The 25,572-nt window shown below is 42.1% G+C and overlaps 1 protein-coding gene across 1 annotated transcript in view; it reads right to left on the bottom strand.

The window, feature by feature from the left end:
• Positions 1 to 25,572, bottom strand: part of OSBPL10 (oxysterol binding protein like 10) — a 546,334-nt gene that overhangs the window by 462,360 nt on the left and 58,402 nt on the right. The gene's annotated exons all lie outside the window — the stretch shown is intronic.

The raw sequence follows: 25,572 nt of genomic DNA, 5'->3' as shown, positions 1-25,572 counted from the left end.
CATTAACAATATTTTTTTTTAATTTTACCATCTCTCAGGATTTTTTTTTCTTCATGTTAAGGTGCAAACCCAGTTCAAGACTATGAAGGTTAGCTGACATTTCAGACTATCCTCACTTCTAGGTACTAATGCAGCATTGTCAGAGTACTGAAGGCTACTGATAATTCTTCAGGTTTTCAGAACTCATTTTTCTTCATACAGTCTTGCTCTACCGATGAGCTGCTCTGTGTATAAATAAAACAGGCATGAGGAAAGTATACGGTCCCATCACACTCCTTTACCATTTCTAATTCTAAGCCATGCTGTTATCATTGTTCTGCTCAAACTGTTGCCTCTTGACTGATGTAAAGATTAGACATTAAGGTATCAAGTGTTCCGATATGCCCATCCTCCTCAATGTATCTCCAAGTTTTTCAAGACTTATGCAGTCAAATGCCTTGCTAGACACAAATCACATCTAAATATCCTTTTGACAGTCCTTTTGTCTTTCAAAACATCAATTTGTCCACTGTGTTTACAGCTCTTGTTCTTTGCTGTTTCCTATACCCTACTTAAACTTTTGGGAATTCTTGTCCCAAGTATGGCTATGATCTCCATCTTTTTTCATACACATTTATTAAATAATCGCTTAAGAAACAGGCACACATACATTTATATAAAATAAACTATATTGTTATTTATATAAAATAAACTATATTTACTTTTTTTTTCATTTATATGCATTATACATTATATTTATGTTTTCTTCCTTTGTAATGATTTCATTCACGCCATCATTATACAAACTGCAGTTCCTGCCTCTCCCTAAACCTCACTCCTCCTTCCTGAACACTGTTCTGCACATAATGTTCCCACAAATACTCTATTTCTATGTAATTTATACCTTCTCTTTTCTAAACATACCACCTCCAGTTCATTTTCTAGTAATTTATTTTATTGGTAGCCAATAGCATTAAACTTAGTAAGGCCTTACTGTGTTTAGACAATACAAATCCAGCATCCGAGCTCAAAAGACTCTTCTTTAGTTACAGCCATTTGCTTCCCTGACATTTCTGAGAGTACTCTAAGGATTTTTTAAATCTGCAACTTCTTACACTTCCAAAAAACATGTTCACATTTAATGTTCTTTGTAATCACGCAGCCAGCATTTCCTATCTACCTAAGGAAGTCTGCTTGGGGTAAAAATACCTATGCAAAAACTTCCATGCAAAAATATTAAACCTTCTGGACATTACTTAGGAGCCACACAGATGTCCTCCTATTCTTCCTTTGCAAATCACATCTCCCAGTTCTCTTCTCAGGCTTTTCAAACTTCCTTTGATTATTACAGTTATCATACAAAATGTTATATGTCCTACTAGTTATCCCGTTTTAACAGCAGCTTCTGTTCTACTGGGTTTGTTGGGTCCACAGCCATTCAAGGCAGATAAGAAAAGCTTATTTTGAAAAGTTTGTACCCGTAGACAGAGTCTTCCTCCTCTCAAACCAGATCTGTTGCTTACAAACCAGCTTTAGACTCACCAGGCAGTAAAGAGATAAAGGAAAAAGAAAAGGGAGAAGTTGAGTTCCCAGTCTGATTCAGACCTGTTTCCAGAGGTTCCCCAAGGGCAAGGTCCCAGAAAATACACATGCAAATGAAAGCACTTAGACTCCTCTCCAGAGTCTGTCACTAACACAGATTTGGATGAAGGGAAAAGGTACCCTAGATTCCTCTCCCCCCAGGAAGGCATCACATTTGGTGACATCCTAGAATTGATGGGGGGGGGGGGGGCATCATACCCATTCCCCAGACGAATGCATGTTCCTTGAGGTCTTTGGTACTAGTTTAGCTGCGTCCTGGCTGGTACTACTCAGGGATGCCCTCAAAGATCTTGTGGCATAGCATGCATGGAAAGACCTTGATGTAGTGGAACCTGTTCCTAAGAAGTCAGACAAGATCTTAGCAGCCCCAAAGGACAAGAAACATAGGACTAAAGGACCTCCAGTATTTAACATGGTAGTAGTAGCAGAAGCCACAAGAAAGGAACTGTCTGAATAGAGTTCTTCTGTTCATCCCACTAACACACAGTCAAGGACTCTGGACATATTGCGGAAACAGATGTATGCTTCAGCAACTTGTTGCACTTAAAACACTGAATTACCTTGCACATGACTTGTTTGCAGAGGGACCTAACTAAGGAGCTTTCCAGTTACCTCATGGGCAACTTGCTAATAGATGTTCAACAGATCGTGAACACCCAACTGTCTATTCTATAATCCATCTGTAATGTGGCCATGTGCCTGCTTTCCAATGCAGCTGATGGTACAACCAGAGCAGCAGTTACTGGCATCACCAACTTTGGCATCTCTGGATGTGTCTTAATGATTTTGAAATAAGCTTCAAGATGGCAACACCCTTTTTGGACCAAAAGTTAAAAAAATGCTTACTATGACTAAGAAGGACAGTATGACTCTGTCTGCTGTGGGAATCTGTTTCTCCACTACACATACAACCTATTCTAAGAACCAAAAGTGTGGTAAGAAGATTTAGTTCAGAAAAATGCAGGGCATCACCAACAAATTCCTGAAGACGGTCCCCTCCACGAAGCAGAAGGGGGAGGTAACTCAAATGGACATCGCCCCAGGGGCAAACACAGACAGCATAGTCAAGGTTTTCATTGTCCTTTCACTAAGAAACCCTATCAGCACTCCAGAAAGGTTACCCAGCTGCTGCACTCTGGATGCAATCAAGGGCAGCATTTATCATTACTCTCACAAGCTTGGCAAAACATTACATCAGATTCTCGGGTACTAATGATAATCATCTGGGTTTATACCTTTCCCTTTTCATACCCCCTAAAGAAGCTCTTAAAGGTTCCCCGTGTTCCACCCAGTCAGCTGGAATCTGCAGCAGTAGAGGTTTAAAAATTGCTAGAAAAAAAAGTCTCGTCTAGAGGGTCCCCCAAGCCTAGTTAGGATCTGAAGTCTATTCCTGGTTCTTTTTAATTTTAAAAAAGACAGGGGAACCTCGGGCTAATTTTGGCCCTCAGCCTTCTCAATTAATTTGTAAGACGGACAATGTTCTGGATGGTCACGGTACAGTCCATGCTACCTCTGTTCAGGAAGGACCAATGGATGTGCTCCGTATTGCCTCTGTTCAGGAAGGACCACTGGATGTGCTCTATATATCTCTAAGATGCCTACTATTGCATACAATACAAAGATGATCCAGGAGGGTTCTCCATTTCTGACTGGAAGCCAATCACTTTCAATTCAGAACACTGCCCTTCAGTCTCACCACAGCACCCTGAATGTTTACAAATGTTATGACACAGTAGCAGCAATCTCTGACTGCAAGGGATCCAGGTCTTCCTGTACCTTGAAGACTGACTCTTTACTACTACCTTCCAGGGATATGCTGCTACAACAACAGGAATTACTAGTATGCCTTACAGAGTTTCTCGGGATCACAGTCAATCAAAAACCTTCCATCTCCCACACAACAAATACACTTTTATAGGATGTCACATCAATATAGTTCCTCAAATTGCCAAGCTTCCAGACACCAGCTTCGTATCCTGAAGAATATTGGCCTCTCAGATAATTCAGCACTCATTTCCTCAAGCAAGATTGATTTTTTGTCCGTTAAGGTTTGATTGTCTTTGCCATTACATTAGTTCCACTGGCAAGCTGTCTATGCATGAGAATGACAAACCCTTCTATAATGATACTTAAAAAAGTCATTAGGCTTTTTCACTGAAATTGTGCATTTATGTAAAGCAATTTGGACTACTTCACTGTAGTAATTTTTCCTCAGAGTTGGACATTTGAAGTTTAAACAGACAAGTGGTTGCAAACAATGGGTGCACACATTGGTATATTATAACAGCAGCAACACTTTGAATGGTCTCAAATCAGGACATTAAATCCAAAAGAACATATGCATTTATGCAGGGTCCAAAACATTTTGCATTAGAGGTAGGAGGACCCATGGTTTAAAAACAGAACTGTAACCAAGGTATACTTAATCTGCCTCTGTCATAACATCTTGTAGGCACACCAGCAGAGAAACAGAATATGAATATGAACCACAAATTGTCCAATGCATGAAATGAATACAGTAGACATAAGGCTGCAGTTTCTCTAAAAATAAACTCTGCTTCCTGGTGGCAGTGACAGTTAACTGTGGCAAGAGGGCTGCTACAGCTGAACTGGGAAAACATGTAGGACCAACATCTCTCTAAGCAGGCATATATTAAAATTCCAGTTGTGCATTTCTTATGCTCGCTTACTGTCTCTGTATATTACACATCTGCCAAACCCTACAATGTTTTAATTCCTACCTTCTAGATCATCTCCATCTTGTCAAAATTACTATAATGCGGCACAGAGAACTACATGTTAATCCAGAGTGGATACAACTGTTTGTACAAAGGAATTATGTTTTTACTTGGCTATCTGGCAATCAAAGTATAATGTGGTCATAAATTATTGAAACATGGAGAAGAGGAACAAAAACACTAACCCAGAGCAAACTATGGTTCAGATGAAAATTATATCCATTCAGTCAGTGAACAGAATATCTGGCAGGTTCCATGAAGCTTGAATGATTGCTGGGAGCCTGGAGGAAATAGTTATCAGTACCAATGGACTATCCAAACCAGAGTGAAGCTGTTTGCTAAAAGAGAGAAAAATAAACTGAAACAGGAATCTTTAAAAGGGAATTAGAAAATAACACAGAAATAAACTGAATTTGTGGGAACAATGCATGCAGAATAATGCTCAGGAGGAGGAGAAGTAGGGTTTAAGAGAAGGCAGGGAAAGAAAAATACTTGTGTGTGTGTGTAAATGGAAAATGTTACAATTTTTTTTCCATTAATGTACACACTCCTGTTAAAATGCCATTTTTTTGCGACAAAAAAATGAGACCGCAATAAATCATTTCAAAATTTTTCCCACCATTAATGTGACCTATAACCTATACAATTCAACTGAAAAACAAATAGGTTAGGGGAAAAATATAAAAAATAAAAAACGTACAATAAGTTGGTTGTGTAAGTGTGCACACCCTTCAACTAATACTTTGTTGAAGCAACTTTTGATTTAATTACAACATTCAGGCTTCTTGGGTATACACACCTGCCATCAATTAAAGAGACTCTGATCAACCCCAAATAAAGTTCAGCTGTCCTAGTAGGATTTTCCTGACATTTACTCAGTTGTCTACTACAGCAAAAGCTATGGTTTGCAGAGAGCTTACAAAGCATCAAAGGGATCTCTGCTGAAAGGTATCAGTCAGGAGAAGGGTATAAAAAAAATTTCCACAGCACTGGATATATCATGGAACACAGTGAGTACAGTCAAGAAAATATGGGACAACAGTGATGTTGCAAACAATTGGATGTCCCTCCAAAACTGATGAAAAGACAAGATGAAAACTGGTTAGAGAGTCTGCCAAAAGACCTACAGCAACACTGAAGGAGCTGCAGGAATTTCTGGCAAGTTGTCGCCCCACAGTTAGACGTTGCCCATTCGATTCTCAGTTACAGTGTCTTCTGTGTAGCAACATGCGTGAATGGGCGTTCCTTCATTGAAGGTTGTGCATTAGGCCCGGCAAGCCAGTATGTAAAAAATCTACTGCCAATCATTAGCGGACCAGAGTTCCGCTGTGGCGACCCCTTAACCGGGAAAAGCCAAAAGACACACACAAACTGGTTACGTACTATATGTGACAACAATCTCCTGTATTCTCCATATGTCTGGACTCTGGGGTAGGGTTGCAAGACAGAAGCCTTTTTTTACACAGAAAAACATCCAGGCCTGAATAAAATTTGCAAAACAACACATCAAGTCTCCCAAAAGCATGTGGGAAAATTTGTTATGGTCTGATGAGACCAAGGTTGAACATTTTGGCCACAATTCGAAAAGGTACGTTTGGCGCAAAAACAGCACTTTGCATCACCAAAAGTACACCATCATCACGGTGAAGCATGGAGGTAGCAGTATCAAGCTTTGGGGTTGCTTTTCTTGAGATGTAACTGGAGCTTTAGTCAAGGTGGATGGAATTATGAACAGTTCCAAATACCAGTCACTTTTGGCCCAAAACCTTCAGGTGTCTGCTAGAAAGCTGAAGAGGAATTTCACCTTTCAACACGACAATGACCCCAAGCATACATCCAAATCAACAAAAGAATGGCTTCAGCAGAAGAGAATTAAAGTTTTGGAAAGGCCCAGCCAGAGCCCAGACATAAATCCAAAAGAAAATCCGTGGGGTGACCTGAAGAGGGCTGTGCACAAGAGATGCCCTTGCAATCTGACAAATTTGGAGTGCTTTTGCAAGGAAGAGTGGGTAAATATTGCCAAGTCAAGATGTGCCATGCAGACAGACTCCTACCCAAGAAGACTGAATGTTGTAATTAATTCAAAAGGGTGTTTCAACAAAGTATTAGTTTAAGAGTGTGTACAGACAACAAAGTATTAGTTTAAGGGTGTGCACACTTATGCAACCAGCGTACTGTACGTTTTTTATTTTTTATATTTTTTCCCCCTAACAGATTTGTTTGGTTTTCAACTGAATTGTACAGGTTATAGGTCACATTAAAGGTGGGAAAAGTTTTGAAATGATTTATTGTGGTGTCATTTTTTTATATCACAAAAACCTGGCATTGGCATGTCTTAAGTAGTATTTTAATAATGGTGTTAAAAAACATCATGCACAGCAAGTTACTCTACGACAGATAAGCAGACAGTGAAGCTTTACAAACTAAAGTCACTTTAGATCTGTGAAGGCTGCCATATTTATAAACCAGTTATGTCCATCAGAAAGAACAGTTGTGTAAGTAAACTAACCATAATTGCAGATGTTCAAACAGATCACTGTTGCAGTAGCATAAAGCTACATGGGGCATATCCTGCCAAAGATCAGACATCTGTCCAGTATACAAAAACTTCTGGGCGCTTCTTTGTGCAATGTTTATCTTTTAGAACACAAGGGGTACAAGAGTATTAAAGATGGCATGCTGGTACCAAAGTTTGGAGTTTTCTTCCCTCTAATTAAGGGAGGATGTAATCACAAGATACGACATGTCCAGAAATTTGTACTCATGTCACTCCAGAAATAGGAGTAGGGAACCCCATCCCAGATAAGGGACAGTAGCAAAGGACAAAAAATGAAAAGGGGCAACGGTGGAAGGATAATTAGTACTGCAACAGTGATCTATTTGAATGCCTACTGTTAATGGTAAGTTTACTTACACAACTGTACTATAATCATAATTAGAGCACAGATGCAATAGCATAAAGCTATACAGGATGACTGCCAACGCTTAGGCAGATAGGGTAGGGAATACAGAACTAGAGTCCATAAGATCCCTGAGAACAGATCTAGCAAATCCAGTTCTGATTTTGGAAAAAGAAATCAACCTTACAGTGTTAGTGAAGGTGTGCACTAAGAATCAAGATTCCACCTCTAGAATAGTAATAAAGTCCTCCCATTTCCAAAATTTCACAAATGTAGAAATAACTCTAGTGGAGAGTGACCTAACGTTCTTGGTGGTGGTGGTGGTGGTGGTGGTGGTGGGGGGGGGGGGTCCATGGTGAGAATAGCAGAATTTTGTCATTTGGGATCACCATCTGGATATTGTCTGGAAACTGTATTTTATTCTTAACTTCATAAGAAATATAATGATGGTCTGCCTGTCTGAAATCTTTTGTCTTATCCAAGTTGAAGTAGAGTGCTCTGTGGATAGCCAATGAAGGAAAGTACTCTTTCTCTTTCTCTTTTCTTTTTAGCCTGGGGAACGAAAACAGGAAGGCGAACACACAAGAGTTAACACATCTTGAGCATAACTGAAGGATTGGTTCTAAGAGTCACTATCATTATGAGAGATCAAGAAGGGCTGGACACACATTAGGGATTAGAGTTCAACACACTTAACTGAGCTCACAGCAATAGGTTCATAGGTTGACACTAGGCTATCTGCCCTAGGGCATTTACAAGCCTAGCCAGAGTGTGTTTGGCTTTCGCCACCCTTCTTAGATTAGTTGACTGTGCCTCTGTATAGTAGGTCATAGAAGATAGCCCATTTAAGGTTAGTTAACAGTGCCTCTGTCTAGCAGTGACACAAAAGAGATCCCAGGGGTAAATTTACGATCTCCCATCCAAACGTCAAGATTCTTCTTGAAGAGGGTCATTGAGGGACTCTGTCTGACATGGATTGGGATTTTGTTCCAGAGTGAGGGGAGCCTCTGGGATATGAATCTGTCCCTCCAGCATGTTCTATTTATTTCTGTGCTGAGGTTTAAGTCACTGGAGTGTGTAGTTCTGATGGATTTGGATTTCTTGAGGTGGAGCATGTCCATTAATTCTGGGTTGGACATGGCTTTATACGTCAGGCACAGATTGCCTCTGAGTAGGCAGTAAGCAACTGAGTAGAGCTGGAGTTTCTTTAGCCTAACTGCATAGGGCATCTGTTTGAGTCCCTTGATCCTCTTGGTGAGGTACTTTTGGGGTCTTTCTAGTTGTAGCAGGTGTCGGGTAAGGTACATCCCAAATGGGGCATTGTATTCAATTATGGGCTTGATGAGTGATGAGTAGAGGGGCACAATGACATCTCGATCTAGATGTAAACCCCTTCGTGATAAGGTGGGCTATATAGAATGTCTTTCAAACCACTTTGGCAATGTGATTGTCAAAGGAGAGATTGCAATCTACTTGGGTCCCCAAATCCCTAATTACTTCTTCCGTACTTAATGGATTACCACCTATGTGGTAATTTGTGGGCACTTTGTTTTTCCCAACGGGGATGACTATGCACTTTTTCGCATTTAGCTTTAGGCCATGGCTCTGGCACCAGTTATCCATCTCTGTGAGACTTTTTTGGAGGATGCTTGTGTCAGCCGGCGAGTCGATTATGGCCCCCAGTTTGCAGTCATCTGCAAACTTTGTCAGCCATAGTCCTCCTGTGTTAGCCTGTACTTCAGAGAAATATATACTGAACAAGAGAGGTCCCAGGACTGAGCCTTGTGGGATGCCACTTGTAACTGGTTTAGAGTCTGACATGGCACCTGCAATTCTGACCATGTGGGTTCTATCCCTAAGCCAGTTTGCAACCCATCTTGTGACATAGGGGTTGATATTTAAGCTGGTGAGCTTATTTATGATGCCCGAGTGGGGTATTGTGTTGAAGGCTTTTGCAAGGTCAAGGTAGGCTGTGTGGACTACCTTCCCTTCGTCTATGGCCTTGGTGACTGTTTCAAAGAAATTGACCAGGTTCAAGAGGCAAGCTCTACCCTTAACAAAGCCGAATTGTACATAAAGCACTCTTCTTGGTAAGGAATTGTAGGGAAGTATAGACTGAAGGTTCAAATGCAAGTAAAGTTAGTTCCTACAAAACTAAATTTAGATCCCATGGTAGAGCCACTTGTTTCCTAGGTGGTTTAATGCGCAACATCCCTTTCAATTATTATTTCACTTGGAGGGAGGAGGAAAGGGCTATCTAATGACAGACAAAAGGCTAAAAACATGTACTTTCATGGAACTGTAAGACATGCCAGAATTCAGCAATTCATACAACTACTAGACAACCGATGGAATGGATCCTGGTCTCTGGTGTGACACCATTTAGATAAATAAAATTTTCTAGCAGCATATTTTCTTACCTCCTTTAATATGCTTTGCATGTCCTCTGTAAAGAGGTGCCTAAAAGGGATCAAAAGCCAGTTTTTCACACTTCTGTGTGAGTAGGTTGATTCTGTAAAAACTTTTTTGTTAACTGGCCCTAGCCATGTGCATGAAAAGGGAGTTACCAGGGGAATCTTGAAAGGGTCCTTGATATTTAGCATGATTCCTGTAATTAGAGAGAAAGGGGGGCAATGAGGAACATTCCCATCCACGGGGAAAAAAAGCAACCGTTTTCCAGGTTCGTCTGCATTGCATCCAAGAACAGAAGGGCTTGGAACAGAAATTCTGTATTTTCTGTTGTGAATGGAGGCAAACATATCTACCTGGGAAATTCCCTACAGGCGGACAATCTTTTGGAAGACCTCTGGGTATAACATGTAATCGTGAGGGGTTGTCCTGGATCTGCTCAGTGAGTCTGCCCGTGTCCTTCTCTGACAAGATATAAGCTGCCTGAAGGAAGAGACTAGACTGAGATGCCACTTCCTAGGCAAGAACAGCTAGTTTGCAGAAAAGGTTACATCTGGTTTTCCCTTGTCTGTATATGCACCACACCACTGTGTTGTTTTATGTAATCACTAATAGATGTCCTGGACTCCACAGCTTATTCATACTTTGTATACATTTAACACAACCATCACTTCTTAGAGGTTGATGTGTTTCTTCCTGAAATGGTGATCCCAATTACAAAGTCAAGATAACTTAACAGGCTAAAGACAACCAACCAAAAGGCCTTCTACAGCTACGTCTGAAGCATCAAAGGCATCACACACACCAGTATAATGAGCTAGTGGTCAATGGTGCTACCTTTACTGAGTAAAGTGGCACAGTGAATTTTCTGGCTGACCAATTTAGCTCGAACTTCACCCCCCTTCTCCCCCTACCTCCCCTCATGAAATACCTATTAGCATACCCCTCCTCACACACACATTAACAGGGAGCAGGTAATGGCGGTGCTAGCTAAAGCTAAAAACAGAGCCTCAGTGGGCCCCAACAATATTATGGGATGCCTCTTAAATAACCTGAAACATGACCTATCAAGACCACTTGAGTCACACTTCAACTACAGCCTAAAGTAGTCTACCAAAGCTAAGTTTGAGACAAATTTGGCCTCCCAGGCCAAGGACAACCACAAGACATTTTTTTAGCTATGTCTGAAATCTCAAAGGCAAAAAACAATTGAGTGCAGAGCTCATTGTTAATGCAGCCACCTATACTGAGGCAGGAGATATAGCAACCCTACTGGCTGACAAATTCAGTTCTAGTTTTACCACTCTTCCCCCCAACCTCTCATCAGGAAATGCCATAAAATATAACTCCACCTACTATTGCTATGAAACAGGTCCTCAATGCTCTCTATAAGGCCAAGAACATTGCATCGATGGTCCCAGACAATACTCCAGGATGCCTTCTGTGATGATAGGAGGTACTGCCAGCTATGCCAGGAGAAGTGGGCAGTGGAAGTATAAAGTATGCCAGCACAGCTAGCTGGAATTTTGTAAAGAATTATATGTCATTTGTGTATCAAACTGATTTGTAGAGATGCTTGTGTTTAAAAATGTATTTGAAAAGTTGCTTGCGTTAAAATGCATCAAAAGTGCTTCCTGCTGGACAAAAAAATGTAGATGCATTACTGTAATTGTTTAAATGTGCACAATGTAACAGCATATACTGGGAGTGAAAAGGTTAATGTTAATCCACCTGACGTTGCAAAATATACTTGAAATTAAATTACCTTATGGGTCAAGCCATAAAGATGACATCCCACAGTTTTGAATGAAGCCAGAGACACAATGTTTGTAAGAAGCCTGGCTTGGTTTTATAACTTCCAGGAGGTCTGAGCAAAGCTCTATCTGTGTGTATGGTAACACACAGGTGCTATAATCCTATCAGCATTTAATGTTGGTGAGTGTAGGAAACAGAGTCAGATGACCAGATATGATGCCATTGTGTAATCAACTCGGAAAAAATACTTGGATATTTCACTGAGAAGTCTCTCGGTCAGACGAAGCATTCTGTATTCTGTCTTGGATCGGACAACAAGGACTACTCACCCACAAATTATCTTGCATTGCTCTATTTAGTAAGCAACTTAACTATGGAACAGTAATTCTTTTAGATTAGTCAGGAAAAGACAGTAAGATTGGAAATACTGTTTTTCTATTACTGTGTGAAACTTTCCATCTGTGTTATTTTTAATATTCCCTCTGACTGAAACTCTGGTATTTACTGTAAATATACATTTAGTATTTTTTTTTATTATTTAATATTAAACATATTTAAATTTTTCTTTGTGGCTGGTCTTTTAGAGAATATTTAAGCTTTGATAGTATTTGCATATATTTATTTGGTGAAAACTCTGGCCACTTCTGAAAGCCTACCTGTTTGGTCGACATTACCATTTGTATTAAAATTAATTTCACTCGGTATAATTGGGTGCCCTTGCAAGAGCCTTAGGTAGGCTGGCTTTGTAGTGCGTGGTGGCAGTGATAACTACTTCATAGTCTGGGCAGAAGGAGGCAGAGCTAGTAAATCTGTGTTAGGCTTTCCCAGGTGTGCATGTGGGTGTGTGCAAATAAAATCTCAAAGTGTGTGTTGTGTGTGTCAGCTACTTGGAGGATATGGCTTGGGTATTTGGCTGAGGACTTAACTGCATCTGTAATAGTGGGGAGTCTTACTGGGGACCTAAACAGAGACAGACAGAGGCACCCAGACCCCAGGCAGATTGTGTGCCATGTGCTCTTAAAGGAAATTGTGCTCGATGCAGAAAAGTCTGCATCTGGAAATACTGAGTGTATCCATCTGTATTCCAAGTGAACATCCCTCTCCAGTGTCAGTGGTGAGGATTCAGGTTCCTTGATTACTGGCCCAGCGTGGAAATATCACATATGGGTGGCAGTGTGGTGGCCATCACACCTTCTAAATGGCATAAAACATGATCTATCATACCCTCTGGAATCGTTATTTAACCTGTAGCCTCCAAACAAGCTTCATGCCTAATGAACGGGGAACAGCAACAGTCATCCCCTCTGCACAATGGTGGGCCATCTACAAACCCAGGAAACTACAGACCCATAAGTCTCACTAGTCTCATATGTAAAACCATGGGAAGAATTATTATGGAAATGGTTAAAAATAACGCAGGAAATGACTTCCAAGATGGCTGCACATTGATTAACAGCTTAATTCTAGCTTTCCCAGTGTGAAAACAGAAACCTAGCAAAGCAAGCCAGATGATTTATATTTCTGGGTAAATTTTAGTAACGGTCAAGTAAGTGCACTGCCTGGATGTCAGGAAAAAGAAATAGAGATGACATGAAAGAAAATCAGCTGCAAAAGGTTTGGAAAAAACTCTGACTGGGAAAAGTACTGCAGCTGTTCAGCAAAAAGCAATGCAAGCTCCAGATATGACTTCCAGTAACCTAAAGGAAAGTACAAAACAACTGCACAGACTTGATTAAAATAAACAAAATACTGATGGAGTGTATTAACTCAAATAACAAAAGGCTGGAAAAATGGAAGAAGCTTTAAACAGATATTCAGATGAGGTGACAAAACTGCAGAAATCAGAGGTCAAAATGAAGAAAAGGCTGGTTGATTACAAGACTGCTCAAGAAGAGATGTTTCAAAAAATAACGGAATTAGAAAGCCAGACCATGTATTGAAACCTGAGACTTTCTGCTGTACTAAAGAAGCTAGAAGGAACTGACTATTAATTTTATGAAAGCACAAATAAGCAACTGGACTGGTATTCAATAGCAGGAGTTGTTAATTGAAAAGGCACATCGTGTGTATGCACCAAACCTGGCTACGAGAAAGCAACCTAAAACCTTTAATATTAAAGATGCAATCCTACCGGCAGGAGTTGATTCTGACAAAACTGTGACAGACAAAATACTAAAAGTGGTAGACAGCAAAGTTTTTGTGGAGAATGATTACTCATTGTACACCAGGCAGAAAAGGAGAAAATATATCCCACTATTTACAGCACATCGATAAGCAGGCATGACATTTAAAATGCTGTACCCAGCTATCTTCAAAATGTTCTTCCCTGGAGGGAAAAAATAAGAATTTATGCACTCACCATAACGTTCCATTTGTATTGTCGATTTTTCATCTCTCCTCACATATGGCATCTAGATCTGATCCGTCAGATCCAACTCAGCTGTTAGCAAGCTCATGGTAACCAAAAAGCTCTTGGATACCTCCCCCTTACCCACAATGCATCTCACCCCATTACCTCAGATCTTGTTTGCTATAATTACAGGCATAGAAAAAATGGACAATTCACTATTTAACACACTAAAAGATCTTGAGAGACTATTTCTGGTGTATAAGGAAAACCAACCTGAACTTTTAGAATCTCTTCCCATTCAATCAAGAAACCTGTAGAAGGGGGTTGGAGGGAGGGGATGTGAGAAGAGATGAAAAATCGACAATACAAATGGAACGTTATGGTGAGTACATAACTTCTTAATCTGATAGTCAGTTTTTCTTCTCATCCTCACATATGGGACCGAGTGCAAAGCTACCTTTACCTTGGTTGGACTCGCAGAAGAATATTCCTCAGAACCATCATACCAAATGAGGCCCTTCCTCTGGAGACCAAATCTAATTTGTAATGAGTGATAAAAGTATGATAGTTTGCCCAAGCGGCAACTGCAACAAATATCATTCAAGGAGGCATTCGTCTGAAAGACCGCAAATGCGGCCATTGCCCTGGTAGAATGAGCCCAAATAGACTTGTCAGGTTTCATGCCTTCTGATGTGTAAATAAAGGAAATGCAACTTGAAAGCCATTTTGATAAAGTAACTTTGGAAGCTGGAGGCCCTTTCCTAGGGCCTGCAAACAGAATAAACAATTGGTTTGCTATCCAAAACTCTTTAGCTCTATGTAAATAGAAATGTAACTGCCTATGAACATCCAACAAATGTAAATAGTCACCCTTATTACTAAAATTAAGGAAGAAAACAGGCAAATGTACAGTCTGATTAATATTTGTTTGAAAAACTACTTTGGGCAAGAAAGAGGGATTGTTATGCAAAGAGACACGGCCTTTATGAAAAAAACAAATATGGGGGCTGGGAAGATGGTGCCTGAATTTCTGATATCCATTTTGCTGATGTGACAGCCACCAAAAAGATAGTTTTCCATAAACGGAACTTAATATTACAAGATGCCACAGTTTGAAGAGGTGGTTGAGCAATCAGACGTAGAATCAGATTTAGATCCCAAGGGGGAGAAGGATCCTTGTGTGGAGGTTTTAACAACATGGCCCCTTTTAAGAAGGCCTGCCAAAGTCTGTGGAAAATTAAAGATAAGTTGTCTATCCCAATGGGGAAATTTGAAATGGCTGCTAACTGCACCTTAATAGTCGATGCCACAGCTCCGTTACTGAAAAGATGGGCTACAAATTCCACAATGAAGGGAATGGCAGCCATTATGGAATCCATATTGTGTTGCTGTGCCCAGAAGAAAAACCTCTTCCATTTACTCCTATATAGTTTTTGAGTGGGTACCTTATAGAAGGATGTCAAAATATGACGGACCGAGAAGAGCACAGGTTGTCTGGGAATCAATGGAATTGGAGGAACCAAGCTGTCAGCTTGAGATGGTGAAGGATGGGATGAAGCATTCCTGTTGGATGTGACAACAGATCTGGAAAGGGTTCTAGAATCCAGGGCTCCTTCTGTGGATGAGGCCAGAGGAAAGGAAACCAGATTTGTTGAGGCCATTATGGGACGATGTGCATTACTGCTCTCTTCAACTTGCTGGCTTTCTGAAGGAATTTGGGAATCAACAGAATGGGGAGAAAGGTATACAGCAGCCCTGGGGGCCAGTCTTGTATCAGAGCAACCTTCGGGGACTGCCCCAGTGGGGGAATTAGAGCGAAATAGCTGCTGCATTTGTTGTTTAGGGGAGAGGCAAAGAGATCACAGCAAGGCTGGCTACATGTGCAGGAAATGTTCTCTGCTACATTCTAGTTGAGGGACCACTCATGAGGCATAAGAGTGGCTCTACTCAACTTGTCCACTATGACGATGGACCTCTCCGGAATATGTGTTGCTATCAGAAAGCAGATAGATGAGATTGCCCATTGCCACACCCTGAGCACTTCGCAACACAGAGGGTATGATCTGGTTCCTCCTTCCTTGTTTATGTACCATGCTACCAACATGTTGTCTAACTGAATTGCTACCATCCCTAGAGGAACAGCAGTCTGAAATCCTGCAACACTAGAAGCACTGCCCTCATCTCCAGGATGTTTATGTGGAGCTTGGCCTCATTTGTGGACCAGGTACCTTGGACAGTCTTCCCCAGATGATGCCCCCACCCTATCTGTCACTGTAGCCTGTGGTTGAGGAGGAATAAATGGTTGACCTTGTGTCACCTGTTCTGAATGAATTCAGCATGACAGATCCTTTTTGCACATATTCGTTATCAGAATCTGATGAGACATTGTTGGTGAATTATTGACCACTGAGGAGCCAGAAGCCATTGCAGACTTTGCATGTGATACCTGGCTAGTGGAACCAACACAATTGCAGCGACCATAGATCCTAAGGCCTGTAGAACATGACAGGCAGCCACTTTCTTTTTCTGATTAGCCTTGAAGTTTGACTTCTGATTGTTAAAACCATGGATGGAGGAATTTTTTTCAATCATCTGTTTGGTGTCTAGCAGTGCTCCTATGAATTATATTGTCTGAGTGAGTTCCAGATGAGATTTTTGATAACTTATGGTTATGCCTAGTTCCAAACAAAGCTGAAGAACAGAGTGTTGCTTGAACAAGTGGGTTGGAAATGAGCCAGTCATCTAAACAAGGAAACAACTGGGGTCCTTGTCATCTCGGATGAGCCACAATCACTGCCATGCATTTGGTGAACACTCTGGGGGTGGTGGTGAGACCAAAGGGCAGTGCTCTGAAATGGTAATGACTGGCTCCCAGCCAGAAGTGTAGAAATTCTCTGGAGCATCTATCCATTTTAATATGGTAGTACGCGTTCTTAAGACCTACAGAGTACATCCAATCATCCTGTTCCAGAAAAGGCAGTATGGGCTATACCATGACCATTCAGAATTCGGAATTTGCAACACTGAACTGAGTTGTTTAATCTGCTGAGATCCAGGATTGGTTTACAGTCCCCTGTTTTCTTTGGAACTAAAAAGAACCTTGAGTAAGTTCCAGACCATCTCTAATCTCGGGTGAACTCTTGGATGACTCTTTTTCTAGCAGTTTTTGAATTTGAATGACTTCTTGATCTCTTTGACTGGGTGGAATGTCTGGGATTTTCTTGTTGGGAGGGGGTCGTTGAGAAAAGGGAATTTGGTAACCCCTGGATATTATCCTCTGCACCCACACATCGAAAGTTAATTTTTGCCAGGCTCTCCAATGCAGGGATAGTCAACCCCAGATTGCATCCAGAGGCAGACAATCGGGCCTCCTTTCAGGAGTGCTAAAACACTTACAGACCTCCTCTGCTGCGAGGGCAATGTCTTCCATTATTGTTTCCCCCTCTACCTCTTGGGGAAAACACTCCACATGTCTTGGTAAGAACTTTGAGACTTCCTGAACTACATTTTTCTGCTGCCTCTCTGACCCTTGGGATTAGATCTCCGAGGAGTCAAAAATGTATGCCTACAGCAAAAAGGCTCTTACTTTCCTTCTCACACCTGGATAGTGTACCTTTGACTTTGGGACCAAAGAGAGACATGCCATCAAAAGGAGCATTGATGAACGAAGACTCAAAAGGTTCCGCAAAATCGCAAAGGTACATCCAGGCATGCCTCCTCATAGAGATGCTGGAACCTGACGCTCTGCTCATTCCTTCGGCTGCATGTGCAATGAGCCTCATGGAAGAGTTGGCTACCGAATGTAGGATGGTTAACTTGGTAGCTACTTTCTCTTTAGCTCCCTCAGCTACTGCTCCTTCAAAGGTATCAGAGAGCTCCTTGATCAGTTCCCTTTGCAACCTGTTGAAATGTGAAAGGTAATTCAGCGACCTCAAGGCAAAGTTTTCTGACGAGAAGACATGCTTTCCAAATCTATCCTCCGTCCTAAAATCTTTATTAGGAGGGTGGATAGCTGAACTCTCCTTGGAGAGTTCCTTCTTGGTCGCTGCTGCCACGACCATAGCTTTTGCTGCAACCCCTTTTGTCCAGAAGGCTTTATCTGAAGGACTAGTAATAATTTTATTTGGTCTCCAGGGAAGAGGCTTGATGGAGTCTGGGGTCTCCAATGCCCTCCGTCAGATCAAACCTATGAAATCATCAGTGAGCAGAGTCACCCAGGAGGTAGATGGGCAGGAACCAAAGGCAGCCAGGTACACCAACTCCTCAGGTGAAGGATTGCTGGATTGACAGCCAATGCTCTGTATCAGAATCTCCAGAATCTTCCCAAAGGGAATGTCCTCAGGGGGTGACCATAAGGATTCCTCAGCCTCATTGAGGTCAGTATCTTCTGTGGCTAACTCCTCCATGGAATCTAAATGCTTCCTCCTGCATCATCTCTTCCTAGGGACTTTCTTAGTGGGGTAGACTGGGGAGCTACTGGAATAGTTGGGGTACCTGGATGGGTACCCTGACACCTGAGGTCCTGCTGTCCCTGTGGAACTTGGTGATAAGAAGAGGAATCCAGGGTATCCTGTTGAGATAGCGGATCCAAGAGGGCAGGTGACGTTTTAGTTGCAGTGGCTGTTATGGGCCACTCCAAAGCCCCAAAGATTGACTGCTCCTGAATGGACAAGGACTCCACCAAGCCATGCTTTATGCTTTCAGGGTTGGGGTCCCCTCCAGTCCAGAAGACAGCTCATCAAGGGTTAAAGTCAGAGCCAAGCTCAACTTTGCCAAAGCCTCAAGATGCACAGACTGCTCAGAAATCCTGGGAGTTGAGTGCACTCCAGGTTCATGAGGCTCACTATGGCTCTGGGAACTCTCCGGCTTCGAAAAGGCTGACTAGCTCTGAGAAAAAGTCTGATCCGAAGAAGAGGACATCTTCAGATCAGAGCTGAAAGGCACTGGGCATATCAGATAACAGCTCTGAAGCTTGCCCTAAAGTCAGAGGAGGAATGGACAGTTTATACAGACCTGGCACCATAAGTGTCAAGGTTGATGTGGACTTAGTGATGCCCTGTGCCCACAAAATATTCTGCACCATCCGTTCCACATCTTCTTCAGTAAGGCTCCTGGTTGAATAGGAGGAGGAGGAGGCAGACGGGGACCTTGGTCTTGATAAAAAGGGAGACGGCACCCTCATTGGTACCAGATCATATGTGGGAGAGTACCGTGTCCTTGGTAAGGTCAAAACAGACTAGCTGTTAGATCTGACATCAACTGATCTGATACATCCTTACTAAATAATATCAGAGCCAATGGAATACAGATCAGTGCCAAAGGCTCCGATCAGATCACAGAATCCACTGACCTGGCAGATTTCAAAATTTTTGGTTTCAGCTCAAAAAAATATCTGTCAGCACCAAGAAAGGTCTCTTTTTTACTTTGTCTGAAGATCTAGAGGACAAGGATGAAGCTGGGCTTGAATGAATCAATTTTGTCAGAGGCTGAACCATATTTATCTTTAGCTGCAGAAATAGCTTCTCCAAAAGCTGAAGGCAACATACTCCTTAAAATTAGCATATTCTTCTGTTCTATTAAAGCTTGATGATTAAAGGAATGGCATATCACACAATCCTCTTGCAAGTGAAGGGGCCCAAGGCAATACGGAGAGAGGGAGTGAGAGTCCCTAACTGGAATTATATGCCTGCACTTTGTGCATTTCTTGAAACCAGCTGGTTTCTCCTGTTTCTCCCCCATGACGGAAAGAAGGGACAGGCAGAGAATCAACTCACACAAACAAACCCACTCAGAGAAAAAGTGACAGCGAAAGATGAAGCTTTTTTTTTTGTGAAACAGAAAGAAACAAGGAAAGGGGAGAGCTACTAACAACAGTAGTCCAAAAAATACCTAAAAAGGTAAAGGGGAGGGAAGTAACCTATAAAAAATGGTTACTGTCAGGAAAAGAAAAGAAAAAATAAAAGTAACCTAATGAAAAACAGTTATTGTACGAAAAGTTTCTGAACTACAAGGGAGAGAGAGTGAGGATTAATTACACTCAAAATACAAGAAAATGGAGATTACAAAAGGAAAAGATTCACAATTACACAACCTGACACCAAGAGCTAGCTGATCAGACTACGTCTTTGCAAAGCAGCAAATGAGATCTGAAGTAATGGTGAGAGATGCATTGTGGATAAGGGGAGGTATCCAAGAGCTTTTTGGGTTGCCACGAGCTTGCTAATGGCTGAGTTGGATCCAGTGGATCAGATCTGGACCCGATTTTGTGAGGATGAGATGAAAAATTAACAATATCAGATTCATATTTTGATAACGTATATGTAAAGGAGGAAATACAAAAGTTCGTCCAACAAAAAGTGAGCTGTGAAACAGAAGAGCATTCTGCTTATCGAGCTTCGAGTAATAAAGACCAGAGATAGAATGTGCCAGTGAAACCTTTCCAATGTTTCAACAGAAAATGCTTGAGAGAAGGAAAAAAGCACAAGAGTTGACTAGAAGAATCGAGACTATGTTGGAAATGAAGCAGAAACAGGATTTGGGAGGTGGAGATGAGCAGGAATAAAACTAGCAACTTAGAAACTGAAAAATGTGGGATTACAAGCCAATAATTATATTTGTGAAACATGACAGAAAAAACAGTTGTGTAAAATCTTATCATAACTATAGACGTCCTTCTCTTCTATGTTGCAGTATTCTTTACATATGGGTTGTATTCCGCTCCATGACCCAATGTCCGGCCTGTATACAAAAGCTTAATGCCACTGCCTGTATGTGGAACATCGCATGAAGGCATAGAGAATGTCAGCACATACATTCCTTAGAATAACGTAGCCCCATGAGGGAAAAAAAAGTTAAAAAAAAGGAGTCATCCTAGGAAAGAGCAAGATGAAGGGGGAAGGTGGGTTGGATACAACACTGCAATATGGAAAAGGAGGACATCTATGGTTATTGTAAGATTTTACAAAACTATTCTATGTCCCTCTATTCAATGTTGCAGTATTCTCTACATATGGGAGAGTGCAAAAGCTGAAAGGGAACCTAAGGAGGAGGAAAGAAGAAAGGACGACTAAGCAGAAACATTTTCCATAAAATCCATTCAGGATTGCCCTAGCAAATCCTGCCCTGGATCTGGATATATTATCCAATTTGTAATGCTTTGTAAAGGTATGAAGAGAAGACCAGGTAGCAGCTTCCAAAATGGACTGAGCATCCAATCCTTTGAAGTAAGTCCCTGAGGATGCAACTGATCTGGTGGAACGGGCCTTAAAAGAAGAGGATAATGATTTTCCATGAAAATCATAGCAAAACATAATGGCCTTAGACATCCATGAAGAAATACTTTGCTTAGAAACAGGTAAACCCAGTACCCTGGGATGAAAAGTCACAAAGAGTTGATCAGATTTCCTAACAGACTTAGTTTTGTCAAGGTAGAACCTGAGCTGTCTACGCACATCCAAGGAATGCAGAATCCTCTTCACTAGGAGATTGAGGAGAAGGGAAAAAAGTAGGCAACTGGATAGACTAATTCAGAGACAACTCATTGACCACTTTTGTCATAAAGGAAGGATTAGTTCTCAAAGATAATCTATCATTGTGAAAAAACAAAAAAGGGGTGAAGCCATTAATGCCTGAAAGTCAGAGACCCTTCTACAGAGGTTAAAGCTATCAGAAGTACTGTTTTCCAAGTGCAAAACTTTAGAGAAGCAGAGGCTGCTGGCTCAAAAGTGCCCTGAGTGAGCTTCTATAACACATAGTTGAGATCCCAAGGAGGAGGAACTGGTTCCCTGGGAGGTTTCGTGTGTAAGACACCTTTTAAGAAAAGCTTAATCTCTAGGCTGGAAGCTAAGGGGAGAATTAAAAGTAAGCAAGCAGGCAAGGCTGAACAGTGGACCCTGACTGATGAATAAGAAAGACCACTGTTAAGCATCTCGCACAGGTAAGAAAGCACTAAAGGAATATCCACCAAGGGGTCCTCTTTTCTTATTTTGGTACCACATAGAAAATCTTTTCCACTTGGAAATGTGAGATTTCCTAGTATTGGATTTCCTGGCCTCCTGCAAAACCTGAAGCACGGCCTTGGAAAACAGTTGCCTGAAAGGAATCGAAAGTTGATCACCCACAAAGTCAATTGTAGAGTTGACTTCTGTGGGTGAATCAAAGATCCCTTGTCCTGAGTGAATAGGTCTATCTGGTGAAGCAACCTGTAGTGATGGCCTTTGGCTAATTGCAGAAGAGGGAACTAGTGCTGCCTTGGCCAAAAGGGGTCACTAGGAAGATTTTTGTTTTGTCCTGTAGAATTTTCAACAGGACTTTTTGAATTAAAGGGAAGTGGGGGTGCATAAAGGAACATCCCCTTCCATGAGAAGGGTAGAGCATCCACCTTCCAGGCCTGAGGGCGAGGGACCCTGGCACAAAAAAGAGGAAGTTGTCTGTTCAGAGGGCAGGCAAAGAGATTCATTTCTGGAGTACCCCACCAGTAAACTAGATCCAGGAACATACCCCTGTGAAGCATCCAGTTGTGGGATTGTGTCATGGATCTGCTTAATGCATCTGCCACCGAGTTCTGAGCAGAGGGAAGGTAAACTGCATGCACTTTGTACTGAATAGCCAATTCCCATGCATTGATGGCTAAGCAACAAAGATAAGATTTTGTCTCCTCTGTGCTTCTTTATGCATCAAATGACCATAGTATTTGTCTGTAAGAATCCTGAGGGGTCCTAGTAGAAACACAGGATGAAAGGTCTGCAAGGCAAAATTCAGTGCCCTCATTTCTCTGATGTTGATGTGCTCTCTTTTCTGAGAGGGTGACTGAAGACCCTGTACCTTTTTGGCAGCAAAGGTTGCCCCCAGCATAAATCTGGGGCATCTGCGAAATGCTGCTGGGCAGGCTGAGGTATCTGAAGTGGTAAGCCAGGATTTGGAATGAGTTGCTGCATGCACCAATCCAGTTCTATTTTCAAGCAAAGGAGAAGAGGAATCAAAGCCTCCAAGGAATTAGCATGCTGGGACTAAACTGTCTTCAAAACCCACTGGAACTTCCTCATGTAGTTTGGCAAAGGGCAACATGGGTATCGTACAGGCCATGAATACCAGCAATCTCAGAAACTCACTGGTCGTGATGGAGGAAAGGGGCAGAAGAGACTCTATGAATGCTATGACTGAAGATGCTTTTTCTGAAGGTAGAAACACCATCACCAAAATCTGTCTTGAACCTGGAGCGCAGGAAAATAATATCCTGATTTGGGGTCAGACTTGACTTCTTGAAATTTATTATGAATCCTAAGCCTTTCAGAAAGGGAATAGCTAGGTCCAGATGTTAAAGTAGAAGGTCTGGACTGCTGGCCAGAAAGAGATCATCCAAGTAAGGGTAAACTTGAAGGCCTTTCACTCTCAAAAAAAGCAACGGCTGGGGCTAGACACTTTGTGAAAACCCTTACCGCTGTGGAAAGACCAAAAGGCAAGGCAGGGAACTGAAAGTGCAAAGAACCCACCAAGAAATGTAAGAATTTCCTAAACTGAGAATGAATACGGATATTCAGATAGGCATATTTGAGATCCAGTGAAGCTAGGAAAAACCTGAGGTGATACAAGGGAAAAAACACATTGCAGGGACAGCATCCAGACAGCATACCACCAGGAAGGTGTTCAAAGTTGAGAGGTCTAGAATGGGTCTCCATGGACCATCTTTTCTTGGAACCAGAAACATCCTAGAGTAAACCCTTCTTCCTTGCTGGCCTGGAAGGACAGGCTGAATGGTGCCTTGGTTGGCAAGTTGAGCAAGTAACAGAGGAAACAGGTGCAGTTGACTGGTGTGTGCTTGAGAAATCCCGCTGAAAGGAGGTTAAGAATCTTCCAAGTCATAAAGTAACAATTTTGTATAACTGAAATCAGGCAGCAATCCTGAGTGACTTCCTTGCAGGCTGAAAGGGATAGTGAAAGGTGAAGAGATAGAGGAGTATGACTTCCAAGATGAAGCTGAGCATCACAGAGAGCCATGTCTGGACTGAAAAGTCTGCTGGGGAGAAGGAAAAGAAGAAACAGCCTTAGACTGAGGAGGCCTCCTTGAAGATTTATGTGACCTAGTTCCAGGAGTAGTAGAAGAGGATGAGCAAGCAGGTTTCCTCACAAAGGGGGTCTTGGCAGGGAAGCTCCTACGGAATTTAGGAACAGGGGAGACCAGCAAGTGCTTTAAATCCTGGAGCTCCTTACCTTTTTCCTTCAGAGCCTTAAAAAGTTCTGCAGCCACTTGCCAAATCGTCCAAGTGAGCATCAAGTAATTTGGCCTTGATATCATCTGAAAGAGCATGGAGACAGAGCCAGGAATGCCTCCTAAGAACAGAAGCAGAAGCTGCAGCTCTGGAGGAAGTTTGAATAGCATCATAGCTGCAATAGACTGAATGTCTAGTTACCTGGGAGGATGCAGCCAACAGAGAAAGAGACAGGGACTTAGCCTCTGAGTCAGGTAACTGGGACAGGGCCTGAGAAGCCTGAGAAAGCAAGGCTAGAGCATACTGAGACATGTGCGTCTGCTAATTAATGGCTCCGATAGCCAAGGTGGAAGAAGTATAAACCTTCTTTCCCAACCTTTCCAAACTCTTACTTTGTCAGAAAACATCAACTTAGTTGAAGGAGCAATCCAAAATGATTTGTCAGAAGTAATGGATACCACAGCTGGATCAGCTGAAGGACATTTAAAAAGCAACTTGCAATCCTCAGGGACCTTATAAAAATGGTCAGGTCTTTTTGGTGCAAGCGCTTGAGAGTCTGGTGTCTTAGAAGTAGATGCAAAGGCATCTAAGAAAGCTGGAAGGACTGGAGGTACTGCAGAAGGAGCAGGTGCCTCCAGCTGAAGATCACAATATCCTTTTTGCTGGTCTAAGATTTGGGAAGAATCCCACTTAAAGAATTCCCTCATTTTACTGATAGTCTCCTAAAAGAAAAGCCCTTCAATGGGGGAATTCCCCCATTAGACTCTTCCTCTGGGGAAGCATATTCCAAAGGGGAAGGGATTTGTGTGGAGTATGCTAAAGAGTCTACATCTGAAGAAGACCCTTCACAGTCAAAATCCTGTACTAGATAAGACACCGACTGCACAGTAGCAGACTTCTAGGAATCAAACAGCAGAACAGGAATAGATGAAAAGGCAGGCCCTGAAATGGGTGAAGCTGAGGTTGGAGGACTCGAGGCCATCAGAGCCTTAATAAGACCCTGGGAAAAGGCATCCCATTCCAATGTAGAGGTGGGAGGGACAGAGGAATGCCTCGTCTTCTGCTTCTTTTTAAAATGTTTCTCTTGCGGTAGAAAAAGGGCAGACGTAGGTCTTATGCCTGGTACTTCTTTAGGCAGGGAAACAGGAACGGTTCCAGTGTCTCCTGAAATAAGCTGTGGTTCTCCCAAGTTGTCTGAGCCAGATACCTGCTTTGCCTCGGACGTGCACGTAACCCCACTTCTGATGGCTTCCAATGTGGTACCGGCCGAAGACATGGACTCTACCTCCGACCACAGTGCTGGGTTTTCATCAACCTCAAGGGGTATGTCAGAGAGAGGAGGCGCAGCCGAACAGGATTTGGGCCTGACTTTACTGACCTTCCTCTTCATGGACAGCTAAGAAGAACTTGCATAACCCTCCATTGCATCCCTAGCCAAATGTTTAAGTCTCTGGCTTTCTAAGTAGAGATTTAAAGTTAACAAACGACTGTGTACAGCCTTAGGTACAAAGGCCCGACAGACATAACAGGTGTGATGGTCATGAGTAGGCCTCAAGCAAAACAAGCAAAGCTCATGACTATTCTTATGTACAATTTGCCTTCCACACCTACACTTGCCCTTTCTGGATGAC

Source organism: Protopterus annectens, chromosome 10.part0, assembly GCF_019279795.1.
Source record: "Protopterus annectens isolate FY-2018-M chromosome 10.part0, PAN1.0, whole genome shotgun sequence".
Lineage (NCBI taxonomy): Eukaryota > Metazoa > Chordata > Ceratodontiformes > Protopteridae > Protopterus > Protopterus annectens.
This window is presented reverse-complemented; position numbering and strand designations above follow the sequence as displayed.